The 15,637-nt window shown below is 40.8% G+C and overlaps 1 non-coding gene across 1 annotated transcript; it reads right to left on the bottom strand.

Moving 5' to 3' along the window:
- Positions 1-11,175: 11,175 nt before the first annotated feature.
- Positions 11,176-11,247, bottom strand: TRNAC-ACA. Its single transcript has one exon. It is a non-coding gene; the product is annotated as a tRNA-Cys (tRNA).
- Between the last annotated feature and the right edge of the window lie 4,390 nt (positions 11,248-15,637).

Raw genomic sequence — 15,637 nt, 5'->3', positions numbered from 1 at the left:
CACAAGAGACACAGCTTCAATCCCTGGGTCAGGAAGATTCTCTGGAGGAGAAAATGGCAACCCACTCCAGCATTCTTGCCTGGAAAATTCCATGGACAGAGAAACCTGAGGCCTACAGTCCATGTGGCCGAAGAATGGGACACAACTGAGCACAGAGCACACACAGGGCGGGTGCTGGTTGCCAGGAGAACCCACTGTGTAATTAGATGGTTGGAGCTTCTAATCCCACTCCCTGATTTCCTGGGAGGTGAGAGGGACTAGAAGCTGAATCAGTTGCCATTGGCTGATAATTGAGTCAGTCATGACTATGTAATGAAGCTTCCATAAGAAACAGAAGGAAAGCTTTTTGTTTCTTTTTTCCCCTAAGAGTTTCCATGTTGGCAAATCAGAATAATTCCACATGCAAGGCCCCACACTCCACAAGGCAGAAGCTCCTTTGTTTAGAACCTCACCTATTTCTCTCTTTATCTATCAATTTGTATCTTCTAATACACATCTTTTTATAAGAAATTGGTAAGAGTCAGACACAACTTAGTGACTCAACAACAGTCTAGTGAAGACACAAGTTTTCTAGAGTTCTGTGAGCCATGCTAGCAAATACTCAAACCTGAGGAGGGGGTCATGGGAACTTCTCATTTATAGCTAGTGGGTCAGAAACACAGGTCAAAACCTGGGTTTGCATCTGGTGTTTGAAATGGAGGGAAGTATTGTGGGATGGAGCCCTTTAGCTGGAATCTGATTCTTTCTCTGGGTAGATAATGTCAGAATTGAGCCAAATTCTTGGATACTCTGCTGGTCTCCAAGAAATTCCTTGCTGGCCTGGGGATGCCTGCACACACACACACACATTTTGGAACTGGATCCAGGAACTCTTTGCATCCAGGAATGCAAGCATACATACACAATCCACATAAATCTGTTGTCTCATACACACATTACTTCAGGATTTAACTAGCCATTTAGAGTTCCCACAGGCATACAGGGCTCATTGTATCCAGGGATCTTCCAGGGTCATTTGGAATCCAGGGTTGCCCTTGTGTGGCAACTTTATCCTTGCCTTTCAGTTTTATCTGAATTGAGGTAGAACCAATTAAATTATTTCCAAGAGCTGATTTCCAACAGATATTGGGATGGGTAGGACAACACTCTGCCTGGATTTGACACCAAAGGAATGTCATCTCTGTGTCAGCTGCAACCTGGTGTCAGGGAAGATCACGGCCCTGAGAGTGGCGTCAGCATTTCTCTTAATGACCTCACGTGTTCTGTGGAGAGAAGGATGACAGCCCAGAGCTCGGTGGGACTAAAGGCCTTAAGGGCAAAAGAGCCGTTACTCTTGTCAGGGAGGAATGACTTGAGCCATGTTAGGCCTGAGGCCATATCATTATCTGCCTTAGTTTGCTATATCTGGCTCACTTAACTGCCTCTGCAATGCACACTTTTATTCCATAGACCCTTCGCAGAGAAATATAGATGGCTGCCATCCATATAAACACCAGGAAGCTTGTAATTGCCCTCTGTTCCTTAGCCAGCATGACTATGGCTTACTAAGGGTAAGAAGTTCAGGAAAGCATTAATAAATTTACACTCACACCCCAAACCAACAGTTCCCAACTATCGTGTCACAGCACTCAGGGAAATCATGATAGATTATGAAGTTTACTGAATGTAGTCTGTTACTAAAAATAAAGCATGGCCATTTCCAAATTGTTTGATTTAAAAATAATAATAAATGGAAATTTATCCCAATGATAATAATATCACTCCCTCCTACTTTCAGTCTGATATGTAATCTTGAGATAGAGAGAGAAGAGCAGAATTAAAGAGGGAATCTTGGGGTAAAATGTGTATAATCTTGGCCTGTTCTTATCTAAGTAGCTGCCCAAGTACGGTAAGCATTTGGGAATATGTGCAGAGGTCATTATCAATGGTCACATTTTCAGGGGAAAAAAAAAGAGAGAGAGAGAGAGAGAGATCAGATGCCCAGATTTGTTTAAACATGCAATCCTTGGTTTACAGATGGATCATGTTCCAAAAGAATATTTGTGACTCAGGCATTTTCCATAGGCTAATATTATTCTTGATGCTAATTTCTAACACCATTAAATATATTCTCAGGTTTTCAATGAATAGAACAATGGAAATTCACCCCTTTCTGGGGGCTGAAATGAAATACTGGGCTGATGGGAAATAGAACCAAGAGAGAGAATGCTTCTGACTCCCATTCTCATGTAGCAATGCTTCTGATGTCAATCTCCCTAGGAACTACCTATCACAGACAGAGTAGAGTGAAGAATTTTATTCTCTAGAAGTGTTCCATGAGAATTCTTCAAAAGAAATGTAGGATAAGAGAAAATAGGCATTTCTTCAAACGAGAGAGGACCATAAAGCATGGCTGACAAAGAAGAGAGTGACCTGTCCTGGACAGAAGTAGGAGCTGTTGTAGGTTGTAGGACAAACAACATGACAGGTTTACAGAAGGAAGTAAGTGGCAGAAGCAGTCCAGCAGGAAGGAAACAAGATTGATAAACGACAGTGGAGGGATTTTCCTGAGCATTGTCCTAGGGATAGAACTTTGGGGAGAAAATTAACATCTAGAGAAAAACAGTCTGGGAGGCTTTCTGTTTCACCACAGGATAAAACCTTAGATTAACCCCTTTCAGGAAAATCTTCAGTGAGAACTGACATCATTCTTCAAAGCTTCTGAAGTTGCAGTGGTGTCCCCTCATCACATGTCACATGACTGTGCAAAGGCTGGACCACCACCAACTCTTGTTCACAAACAGGTCACATAAGGATTGATTCCTGCCCTCAAATTCACGAGATATACAGTATCTTTCCCTTGAATAAGTTAAACCTCCTCCAAGAATGTTTTGCTTCTGGACACTTATAATACTACAGATTTTATCTTATGAAAATCATTAAGGATTGGAGCTAATTACTAAGCAAAAGTAAATAAAATTATTTTTAGGATCTCAATATACATAAAGTAGCATTATAAGTTCCACTAGGTTGAAGATGCTGTAATAGTACATTTTTTAAGTATTTGCATTGTACATTTAAGCTTATAATGGATTTTTATCGACATTCTATCATTTAGGGCTTATAATAACCTAAGATAAAGGCAAGGTCAATATCACAAGATGAGGAAACCAAAACTTACAGAAGTTACTTAACTTGCCAGTGTTCATCACAGTAATAAGCTAGAGAACTGAGCAAGCACCCATTACTTTCCACTCCAGATATAGTGAGTGACCTTTCCATCATGGGAGATTTAAAAAAAAAAAAAAAAGAAAGAAAGAAACAAAAAATTATCAACCTAAGACAGAAATGGCACCTCTGTACTGCAAGGAAATGGGAGATTATTATACATAGTGGAATTAGCACAGCTTTTGTTTATCTTCCTTTCTATTATGTGACCATTGATATGCTCCTGAGCTTTAATTGGTTGCCCTGGATATCAACTCATTTCCATTATAACAACCTTGAAAAAATAATCCTCAGCATCATTTATATAAGAATGATTAGAGTATATTGTTACTTAATCTTAGATCCTTTGGACCATTTATCCACATTGACCTCAGTCTTTTTCTAGGACCAGCATGTGAATTGAAGATGATGTTTAAAATAAATGAACTGAGGAAGTGAAATTTCCCCTTTGACCTACCCAAACAGTAAATCATCAAGATGTTAATGGGTGGGACTTCTTTGGTGGTCCAGGGGCTAAGACTTCATGCTCCCGAAGCAGGAGGCTTGAGTTCGATCCCTTTTCAGGGAGCTAAGATCCCACATGCTGCAACTTAGAGTTCATATGCCACAACTAAAGATCTCACATGCCACCACTAAGACCCAGCCAAATAAATACGTACATTTTTCAAAGATGTTAATAGACAAGTAATGTCATGTGAATCTTGAATAAATGTCTTAAGCATGTTGTTGTTGCCATTCAATCAGTCACTCAGTCATGTCCAGCTCTGAGACCCCACAGAATGCAGCACACCAGGCTTCCTTGTCTTTCACTATCTCCCAGAGTTTGTTCAAACTCATGTCCATCAAATTGGTGATGCCATCCAACCATCTCTTCCTCCGTCTTCCCCTTCTCCTCCAGCTATCAATCTCTCCCAGCATCAGGGTCTTTTCTAGTGAGTTGGTTCTTCACATCAGGTGGCCAAAGTAATAGAACTTCAGTTTCAGCATCAGTCCTTCCAATGCATATTCAAGGTTGATTTCCTTTAGGATTGATTTGTTTGACCTCCTTGCAGTCCAAGGGATTCTCAAGAGTCTTCTCCAGCACCACAGTTCAAAAGCATTAGTTCTTCAGTGCTCAGCCTTCTTTATGGTCCAACTCTCACATCCATACATGACTACTGGAAAAACCATAGCTTTGACTAGACAGACCTTTGTCAGCAAAGTGATGTCTCTGCTTTTCAATACACTATCTAGGTTTGTCACGGTTTTACTTTCAAGGAGCCAGAGTCTTAATTTCAGGACTGCAGTCACCATCTGCAGTGATTTTGGAGCCCAAAAAAATAAAGTCTGTTTCCATTTTTTCCCCATCTATTCGTCATGAAGTGATGGAACTGGAAGCCATGATCTTAAGCACGTGGGTTGTTTTTTGTTTTTTGGGTTTTTTTTAATCACTGGATATATTTTTTTCCATCTAGAATTAAGCTCAAAACAATCTTTTGGCCAATTAATACACAGAGCCTTGTACAAGCTCATCAGAAATTCAGGCTTTATCTGTCAAATCACTCAAAAACTCTATGTGTCTCAGTTTTTTTCATTTATAAATAGGGTAAATGGTATCTAAGTTGAAATTTTTTTGTGCGAGTTAACTGAGCTCTTATACATGAAATTGCCTAGCCATAGCACAAAAAAAAAAGAAAGAAAAAAAATTGATCCTAAACATGATGTATAGCTAACCTGTTTTTGTTTTTGTTTTTTTTCTGGGAAAATTAAGGATTGGTTCCAAAATTCTAGCCAATTTTCTCCATCAGTCTTTTCAAACTGCATTACGATCATACTCAGTATATATTTCCTGTCCCTAATCTGTTTTTCTGTACCTGTGAATGTTTTAAATAGCTTCTGCATCTCTCCTTTGATGTAGCCTGAGTACCCCCAGGTATACCATGTCATTGTCCAAAGTCTGAGAGACTCTCTTCACCTCTATCCTGAACACTTTGTGTTGGTGGATGCTGTTCCCAGCATACTTGCCATGGCAGGTTTTATACAGATCTGATGATCTGCCTGAACTAAAACATGCTGTATGTTCCAGTGTATCAGATTCAAAAGAGGTCAAACTGATTGAGAAAATGGTAGAGGTGAAGAATCTAAGCTACTCCATTTTGTTAACAGAAAAACTCCATTTTGTAAGGTTCCAGGAAAAGAGCCTTTGGAAATTCCCTGACCTTACCCCACCACCCACGAGCCAATCGGACCCCAGACCAGAATCTCCTGACTTAATGTTCAGGAACTTGTGGTCTACCTAGGTAATAGGGGCCGATCAAAAACCAACACACAACCCTTTGAAAGAAAGTGACCAATCAGACGTCCTCCTACCTAGAAACTCTTTGTTTCATGAACACTCCTTATATAAGCAATGTAATCCAAAACCCAGGGTTCCTCCCTATAGCCACTGCATCAGTAATGGTGGGAGCCCCAGCTCGAGCTTGGTAATAAAGATATCGGCTCCCTGGTGGTCATTGGGAGATTTCGTGACTTGGGCATAACAGAGGGAAAAAAACTAGGTGAGAAAATTAATTTTTAAAAACTATGCGGGAGACCCGGGTTCGATTCCTGGGTCAGGAAGATCCCCTGGAGAAGGAAATGGCAACCCATTCCAGTACTCTTGCCTGGAGAATCCCATGGAGGGAGGAGCCTGGTAGGCTACAGTCATGGGGTCACAAAGAGTCGGACACGACTGAGCGACTTCACTTCACTTCACTTCACTTCAAAGTTTAACCTCAGGTCAAATTCTTGGACCACAAAAATCTTGAACACTGATGAAGTTCATTCCTCCCTACTCCAGGTCCCTAGGACTTTACACACCTATACTGAATTCTCCCAGAAAGAGAGGGTGGTTAGTGCCTTCCTATGTAACATGCATTTCTGGAGGAACTTAAAGTCTGATGAGAGTGATAGAACCTTGAGAATGATTCCATTTTCACATCTTCCTAAATGTGAACACTATCGAATCATTTCACCACAACCCATCCAACCACAACCCCAACTTTCACTGGACATGCTATACTCCCACACCAAGAGTAAAAAACAGAATAGGCTTCAAAGTAGGAATCCACAGGAGACCACAGACGATTCTTAGGACCATGGGATTATAAGATTTTATGTACTTTTATGTAACTGCATCTGTGGAATAAATTATCAATGATGTGAATTAAAGAACTCTTCCTTAAGGCCTCCCTGAAGTTTAAAACCCAGGGTTCGTATGGAAAAAATAACATGAGTAAGAAATGGTAGTCGATACTGTAATCTGCTTAGCAGCTTCTCCTCAGAACTGAGGTCCTGATTCCCCCAGGATCAAGAAGACACAGCTACTTATGACAGACCACTGAGCCCCTCTTTGGGAATTGTCTTTAGCCAAAGGGAATCACCTCACCCAAAGTTCTGCCCTCCCCAAGATGAGCATGTATCCAATACCCAGTGTAGGGTACAGCCTCCTTGCCTTGATTCAGGATGGCTCTGCAGGGCAATCCCAGTGCAATTCTCTATAAGATAGGCTGAGGCTTCATTTGCAAATTCTTGGTAGCTCAAACTCTCCATTTTCCCATTGTTTCCTCCTTCGCTCCCTTATAGATGTTGAACTGATAGGTCTCCTGCATGCAAATCTCCATCCAGACTCTGCCTCCCAGGGAACCTGACCCAAGACAGACACAGAGACTGTACCTCTCCCAGGCCTTATGTCTCTGTTGCAATATCTTAATTCTGCCAGTGTTAATGCAAAAGCAGCCACTAACACTACATGAAAATAAATGGCCAAGGCACTATTCCAATAACACTTTATTTACCTAAAAATAGGTAATGGGCTGGATTTGGCCTTCAAGTCATAATTTGCTGATCCTTCCCTTACATTTCCCAGAAATTAATGCTTATTAAATCTACATTGATAGATTTAATTGATCATTAAATTTACAATGATCAACTTAATCTTATGGTTTACTCTTTACTCACCTCAAAATTATTTGGCCTAGAATTTGTTTCTCGGTTTATTAATGAGGAATCTCCAAAGGATGAGTTCAAAAGCCTTGCAAAAGTTGAGCTAGGTTATATCTATTATTCCTGTCTAGTTAACCAGCCCTATAAACTTATCAGAAGAAAAATAAAAACTTCTGTGATCTAAATTTATATGTCATTGCTTCTCTATAGAAAGCTTATGTTCCAGAAAGACTGGATACTAGAAACTAATTCTACTTGGAACCCCTTTTTCAAAACTCAGGTCAAATGTCACTTGCAATACAAATCTTTCACAAGTTTCAGGAATGTTGAAGCATTATTTTTTTTCCATCTTTCTATCTCTCAATGTTTTATACACTGTATGGTACTCATGAAAAAATCAGTGGCAAAAAAATGTGACTGAATGTTACTCCACAGAGAATAAGGTTTACATGAGTTGTTACTCAGTATATTGCCCTGTTACAAAGACTTTGTAAGTTCTTTTTCATTCAAGAATGTTCAGTGGTACTAGAACCTTATCAAGAAAGTTTTGTAATGTCCATAGACTGGTCAAGATTTCATTAAAACCATAGTCTTTTCCCTGAGAATCCCATTAGTGCAGAATAAACACCGGCTGGAAACTTAGGCGATCTGAGTTCCAGCCTCAGCTAGATTATTTGGCTGGATGACTCTGAATAAGCTTTGCTTTGGGCCTCAATTTCCTCATATGTGAAATAAATTAATGGGACTAGATGCACCCTAGAGTAACTTCTGTGTGCTAAACAATGCTGCCTAAAAAGGCCAGGCATTTATCTCCAACCCAGTGGTCTCTACTCATCATTGTCCTTGCATGAAATCCTGGAAGAACAGGAACACTAGGGGTTGGACCCTTCCTCCCTCCTCCAGAGTTCCAGCACTCCTTTTCATCTCAAAAATTTAACCTGGAAATTATTTCTTGCCATTTCAATATAAAGGGCACATTCAGAGAAGTTTGGGACTCAGAACATTTGTGCAAATTCTCTATGATATTAGAGACTTGTTCTATGAAGGATGAGTCTTCCAGCAAGAGTCTTGGGTAACAAAGCGCCCCTTAATCCCTTTGGTGAATCTCCCCAGCATAGTTGTGCCACACCTGCAGGGACAGAGGTTAATTGTCACAGAATCAAAAGAAGAAATTTTGTCAATTCCTCATGAGTCATAGGGATACCTGAGAAGACAGTTGTGGCAGACAAGCAGAGAAGCTAAAAAAAAAAACAAATGCCTAAGGAAAAGAGAAACATAGGAAGTATTAACTGGAGAATACAGAAGACTTAATGGAGAAATGACTTATACCCATGTGCCTTTTATAGGGAAGGCAGATTGAAACTCCACAGAGCTTCAATTTTCCTCTAAATGCTTGTGATTTCAGACACTCCCTGGGGTCCAAGCTCCCTCTGGAGAACTCTTAGCAGGGAGGAAGCTCTGCCACACCTACTGCACAAAGAGATGGCTTTTGTACAGGGACAGACTAGGATATCCCAGTGACAATGGGAAGGAAAATGACACCATTCATTTGAAAGAGGGGGCTTAGTCAGAGAGGGAGCAATCTTAGTGAGAGGTTTCTAAGCGTTACATGTTCCACAGGTTTCACCTTCCACAGCAGTTGTCAAGGCAACAGAGTGAGGTCACAACCAAAGAACAAATAGCGTCAGCCTCATTGAGTGTCACCGCCTTTACCTGCCAACTACAGGTACAAATAGTACCCTCTCTTGTCTGGCAACAGCATCCTAGACCTACTCCCAGATTCACAGACCATAGGATGCAGAGAAAGAAAGACAGACATTCTATTGTTTTCCACATGTGCGGCTTCTTCATAATCCTGTAAAGAAGCTGCAACTGTCTAAGGATCTCTCAAGTATAGCAACCTTTAAAAATATGTTACTTTTAACCATTCTGGCAATTTAGAGTTTCACACCATGGGAAGAAAGTCTTCTGTTTTGAAAAATAACCAGCCAAGGAATCTCAGAAAATAGAGCCAGCTTTTTTTTTTCCCCCAAACAAACTAGGCGTGTGACTCTAAATGCTTTCCTTATTCATAATTTCAGAGGACAAAGTGAACAGTCAAATTAAAATGGGCCCAATAGCTCCAGGACATAAAGAACACAGACAACCTCAAGGACATCAGACTGTGGACAAGAAAGAAGTAAATATTCAAATTGTGGTGAGTCCCGTGCAGCTAACCCTCAAGTGAAGCGACAGGCTTCCTCTCAGCTCCATCCCAGCCCAGTTATAAGATGCGCCCCATCTGTGATCTTTTTAAGTGGGAGAAAAGCTAGGAAAACTTTATAATGAATTCTATACTGAAATTAACTGATTCGCTCTAAATTTACCCATTTGCCCTAGAAATAAACTAGAAAAGCCATAAAAATGTATAAGTATGTATTTATCCTGGTTCCAGTGATAAAGGCCACTTGGTGGCTTACCCAGATATGCCAAGACTGGCTGCCTCTGTCTGCTAATGCCTTATCCCCACACTGTGCGCATCATTTTTTAAAAACACCAGTGACACACTGTCCAAAATTGAGTTATTTTTATACCTGTCTTATTTCTTCATTAGATGGGATGGACCTGGATATTATCATACTAAGTGAAGCAAGTCAGACAGAGAAGAACAAATATCATATAATAGCTCTTATACACAAAATCTAAAAACAAAATGATACAAATGAATTTACTTACAAAACAGAAATAGGCTCACAGATTTAGAGAATGAACTTATGGTTACCAGGAGAGAAGGAATATAGGAAAGATAGATTGGGAATTTGGGATTAACATGTATGCACTGCTATATTTAAAAATTGATAACCATCAAGGACCTACTGCATAGCATAGGGAACTCTCAATATTCTGTAATAACCTAAATGGGGAAAAAATGAAAATGAATATACACATTCATATGTATAACTGGATCAGTTTGCTGTACACCCAAAACTAACACAACACTGTTAATCAACTACACTCCAATATAAATAAATAAAGATTTTTTCTAAAAAAAGGATTTGAACTGCAGTGGCACCAGGGCCAGGTCATATACGAATACTAAAAAGAAAAGTTCCAGACGACACAGCTCATTAGAACAAATCAGAGGGAGAGATATTTTGAAATCTCTTTGATTTATGACCTACTGTAAGATATGGAGATGTTATTTATGATCAATGTGTATGTCTGCTAGCATCTCGCTAGAGTCACTGGTTGGTCAACCCAATCCAATGGACATACTCTCTGTGTTCTTTCTATTGGTGTGTGTGTTAGCTGCTCAGTCAAGTCCAACTTTTTGTGACCCCATAGACTGTAGCCTGCCAGGCTCCTTTGTCCGTGGGATTTACCAGGCAAGGGTAGTGGAGTGGGTTGCCATTTCTTTCTCCAGGGGATCTTCCTGACCCAGGGATCAAACCCGGGTCTCCTGCATTGCAGGTGGATGCTTTACCATCTGATCTACTAGGGAAGCCCATCTTGGTGGGCTGGTACAGGTTCTATTGGTACAGGCAATGAATCTAGATGTGGTAACTAACATCCCTGAAAAAGGAACTGATTACTCCCATGCTTGGGGACCTGACCTAGAGATAGGAGTTTTCAGGGAGAAGGCAAGTTGGTATGAAGAAGATAGACTATAACAAGCTTCCCTCCACAATTTTTATTTGCAATTCCTTACAACAGCATCCTTCTATAATCACCTTCCTTAAAGAATCATGCAGAATTATTTTCCGGCCGTCTGGATGCTCACTATAAAACTTCCTCAACTTATTTCTTCTAATGCTGATACAAATGGAACGCCAATAAAGATAAAAACTAATCTAGATTGCCATATAATCAATCAAACTTTATATACCTTGAAAGTGAAAGTGAAGTCACTCAGTCGTGTCCGACTCTTTGCTACCCCACGGACTGTAGCCTACCACGCTCCTCCATCCATGGGATTTTCCAGGCAAGAGTACTGGAGTGGGTTGCCATTTCCTTCTCCAGAGGATCTTCCCAACCCAGGGATCGAACCTGGGTCTCCTGCATTGTAAGCAGACGCTTTACCCTCTGAGCCACCAGGGAAGTCCTTTACCTTATATTATACTAAAAGATATGGGAAATATAAATTAGGAAGTATAAGACATTAAATATTTTGTGCATATAAAGTATAAAAATTTTATGTGAATAAAATATAAAATAGGAGTGCTCTTGTTTTAAGAAGTTTCTTCTTTTGGTAGGGGCAGGGGAAGATCCTCTTTCCCTAGAAATTTATAGATCAATCATATGTCTCTCCTTCCACTCAAATATAGGAATTTGAAGAGAAAAACCGAGTTGGTAGAAAAGATAGACTCTAACAAGCTTCCCTCCATAATTCTCATTTGCAGTCTCTACAGCAGCATCCTTCTATATTCACCTTTGTTAAAGAACGATACAGAATTCCATGTACCTTCTCAGTTCCAGTATTTTAACATGGCTCCCAATGCCTGCATCATTATCACTACGTATACATCTCAGCTTCCCACTCAAAGGGGCTTCCCTGATAGCTCACTTGGTACAGAATCAACTTGCAATGCAGGAGACCTGAGTTCTATTCCTGGGTTAGGAAGATCCCATGGAGAAGGAAAAGGCTACCCACTCCAGTGTTCTGGCCTGGAGAATTACATGGACTGTATAGCCCATGGGGTCACAAAGACTAGGACACGACTAAGTGACTTGCACTTCACTTCACTTCCCCTTCAAAATCACTCATACCAAGCATCACTTGACATTACAAAGCTCTATCTTGCTGGTAAATCTCAGTTTAAATATTCGTTTTTCCAGGAGCCTTTCCTCAAGACCCTAGACTAGATGAAATCCGCCTAAAATGTGTTATGATAGCACCCTATATTCCCTCTAGCATAATACTCATCACAGTTCAGTTCATTCACTGTCGTGTCCAACTCTTTGTGACCCCATGGACTGCAGCACACCAGGCTTCCCTGTCCATCACCAATTCCAGGAGCTTGCTCAAACTCATGTCATCGAGTTTGGTGATGCCATCCAAACATCTCATCCTCTGTCATCCCCTTCTGCTCCTGCCTTCAATCTTGCCCAGTATCAGGGTCTTTTTCAGTGAGTCAGTTCTTCGAATCAGGTGGCCAAAGTATTGGACTTTCAGTTTCAGCATATTCATTCATTCATTCATTCACCCCAATGAATATTCAGGACTGATTTCATTTAGGATTGACTGATTTGATCTCCTTGCAATCAAAGGGACTCTCAAGAGTCTTCTCCAGCACCAAGTTCAAAAGCACCAATTCTTCAGCGCTCAGCTTTCTCTATGGTCCAACTCTTACATCCATACATGAATACTGGAAAAACTATAGATTTCACTACAAGGACCTTTGTTTGCAAAGTAATGTCTTTGCTTTTGAATATGCTGTCTAGCTTGGTCATAGCCTTTCTTCCAAGGAACAAGCGTCTTTTAATTTCCTGGCTGCAGTCACCATCTGCAGTGATATTGGAGTGCGAAAAAATAAAGTCTTCACTATTTCCATTGTTTTCCCATCTATTTGTCGTGAAATGGTGGAACCAGATGCCATGATCTTAGTTTTCTTAATGTTGAGTTTTAAGTCAGCTTTTTCACTGTCCTCTTTCACTTTCATCAAGAGGCTCTCTAGTTCTTTACTTTTTTCCAAAGGGTGGTGTCCTCTGCATATCTGAAGTTATTGATATTTTTCCCAACAATCTTGATTCCAACTTGTGCATCATCCAGCCCAGCATTTCACATGATGTACTCTGCATGTAAGTTAAATAAGCAGGGTGACAATATACAGCCTTGAAGTACTCCTTTCCCAATTCGAAACCAGTCTGTTGTTCCATGTCCAATTCTAACTGGTGCTTCTTGACCTGTGTACAGATTTCTCAGGAGGCAGGTAAAGTGGTCTGGTATTCTCATTTCTTTAAAAATGTCCCACAGTTTGTGGTAATCCACACAGTCAAAGGCTTTGGTATAGTCAATAAAGCACAATTAGATGTTTTTCTGGAACTTTCTTGCTTTTTCAATGATCCAACAGATCCTGGCAATTTGATCTCTGGTTCCTCTGCTTTTTCTAAATCCAGTTTGAACATCTGGAATTTCACAGTTCATGTACTGTTGAAGCCTGGCCTGGAGAATTTTGAGTGTTACTTTGTTAGCTCAGAATTTGTGGGATGAGTGCAATTGTATGGTAGTTTGAGTATTCTTTGGCATTTCCTTTCTTTGGGATTGGAATGAAAACTGACATTTTCCAGTCTTGTGGCCACTGCTGAGTTTTCCAAATTTGCTGGCACACTGAGTGCAGCACTTTCATAGCATCATCTTTTAGGATTTGAAAGAGCTCAACTGGAATTCCATCACCTCAATTAGCTTTGTTCGTACTGATGCTTCCTAAGGCCCACTTGACTTCACATTCCAGGAAGTCTGGCTCTAGGTGAATGATCACATCACTGTGGTTACTGGGTCATTAAGTTCTTTCTTGTATAGCTCTTCTGTGTATTCTTGCCACCTTTCTTGATATTTTCTGCTTCTGTTAGGTCCATACCATTTCTGTCCTTTATTGAGCCCATCTTTGCATGAAATGTTCCCTTGCTATCTCTAATTTTCTTGAAGAGATCTCTAGTCTTTTCCATTCTATTATTTCCCTCTATTTCTTTGCATTGATCACTAAGGAAGGCTTTCTTATCTCTCCGTGTGATTCTTTGGAACTCTGCATTCAAATGGGTTTATCTTTCCTTTTCTCCTTTGCCTTTAGCTTCTCTTCTTTTCTTGGCTATTTGTAAGACCTCCTCAGACAACCATTTTGCCTTTTTGCATTTCTTTTTCTTGGGGATGGTCTTGATCACTGCTTCCTGTACAATGTTACAAACCTCCATCCATAGTTCTTCAGGCACTCTGTCTATCAGATCTAACCCCTTGAATCTATTTTGTCACTTTCACTGTATAATCATAAGGGATTTGATTTAGGTCATACCTGAATGGTCTAGTGGTTTTCCCTACTTTCTTCAATTTAAGTCTGAATTTTGCAATAAGGAGTTCATGGTCTGAGCCACAATCAACTCCTAGTCTTGTTTTTGCTGACTATATAGAGCTTCTCCATCTTTGGCTGCGAAGAATATAATCAGTCTGATTTCAGTATTGACCATCTGGTGATGTCCACGTGTAGAGTCTTCTCTTGTGTTGTTGAAAGAGTGTGTTTGCTATAACCAGTGCATTCTGTTGGTTAAACTCTGTTAGCCTTTGCCCTGCTTCATTTTGTATTCCAAAGCCAAATTTTCCTGTTATTCCAGGTATTTGTTGACTTTCTACTTTTGCATTCCAGTCCCCTAAATTGAAAAGGACATCTCTTTTGGTTATCAAATAAAGTGGTGGAGTAGAAGGACGTGTGCTCAACTTCTCCTGTGAGAACTCCAAAATTACAACTCACTGCTGAGCAATCATTAAAAGGAGACTATTGGATCCCACCAGAAAAAGATACCCCACATCTAATGGCAAAGGAGAAGCCCCAGCAAGATGGTAGGAGAGGCAAAATCACATTTAGAATCAAACCCCATACCCACCAGAGATGCTTGGAGGGCTCAAACAAAACCTGTGCACACCAGGAGACCCCACAGAGACTAAGCCAGACCTGCCTTTGAGTGTTTGAGTGTCTCTGCAGAGGTACAGGTCAGCAGCGGCCACTGCAGGGGCAGGGGCTCTGGGTGCAGCAGATCTGGATGTGGCATAAGCTCTCTTGGAGGGCATCGCCATTAACCCTTCCATGGAGCTGCCAGAACTTCCACAGGACTGAGGAAACAGACTCTTGGAGGGCACAAACTAAACCTTGTGCACACCAGGACCCAGGAGAAAGGTGCAGTGACCCCACAAGAGATTGCCAGGGACTTGCCTGTGAGTGTCCAGGAGTCTCCAGCAGAGATGGAGGTGGTGGCAGGGGCCTGCTGCAGGGTCAGGAGCACTGAGTGCAGCAGTGAGCACATGAGACTTTTTGAAGGAGGTGGCTATTAACTTCATTACCTCCACCATAGTTTGGTTTCAGGTCAAACAACAGAAAGGGAACACAGCCCCACCAACAGAAAATTGGATTAAACATTTACTGATCATGGCCCCACCCATCAGAACCAGACCCAGATTCCCCCTCAGTCAGTGTCTCCCATCAGGAAGCTTCCATAAGCCTCTTATCCTTATCCCTCAGAGGGCAGACAGAAAGAAAACAACAATCACAGAAAAGTAATCAAACTGATCATCGAATTCAACTAGAATTATTTGCTTGATAGTCTATTGTGTCAGCTAGACTGTAAGTCCTCTAAGAAAGGGGACCACGTCTGTCTCAGTCACACCAATCCAATAGACATACCATCTGTGTTCTCTGGCACAGCTTATAAATCCAGACATAACCACAGTCATTTATCTGTCTGAGAACATTCCTAGTTATCTGTTAGGTAAGAAGTTAGGCTT

Source organism: Oryx dammah, unplaced genomic scaffold, assembly GCF_014754425.2.
Source record: "Oryx dammah isolate SB20612 unplaced genomic scaffold, SCBI_Odam_1.1 HiC_scaffold_28, whole genome shotgun sequence".
Classification (NCBI taxonomy): domain Eukaryota; kingdom Metazoa; phylum Chordata; class Mammalia; order Artiodactyla; family Bovidae; genus Oryx; species Oryx dammah.
This window is presented reverse-complemented; position numbering and strand designations above follow the sequence as displayed.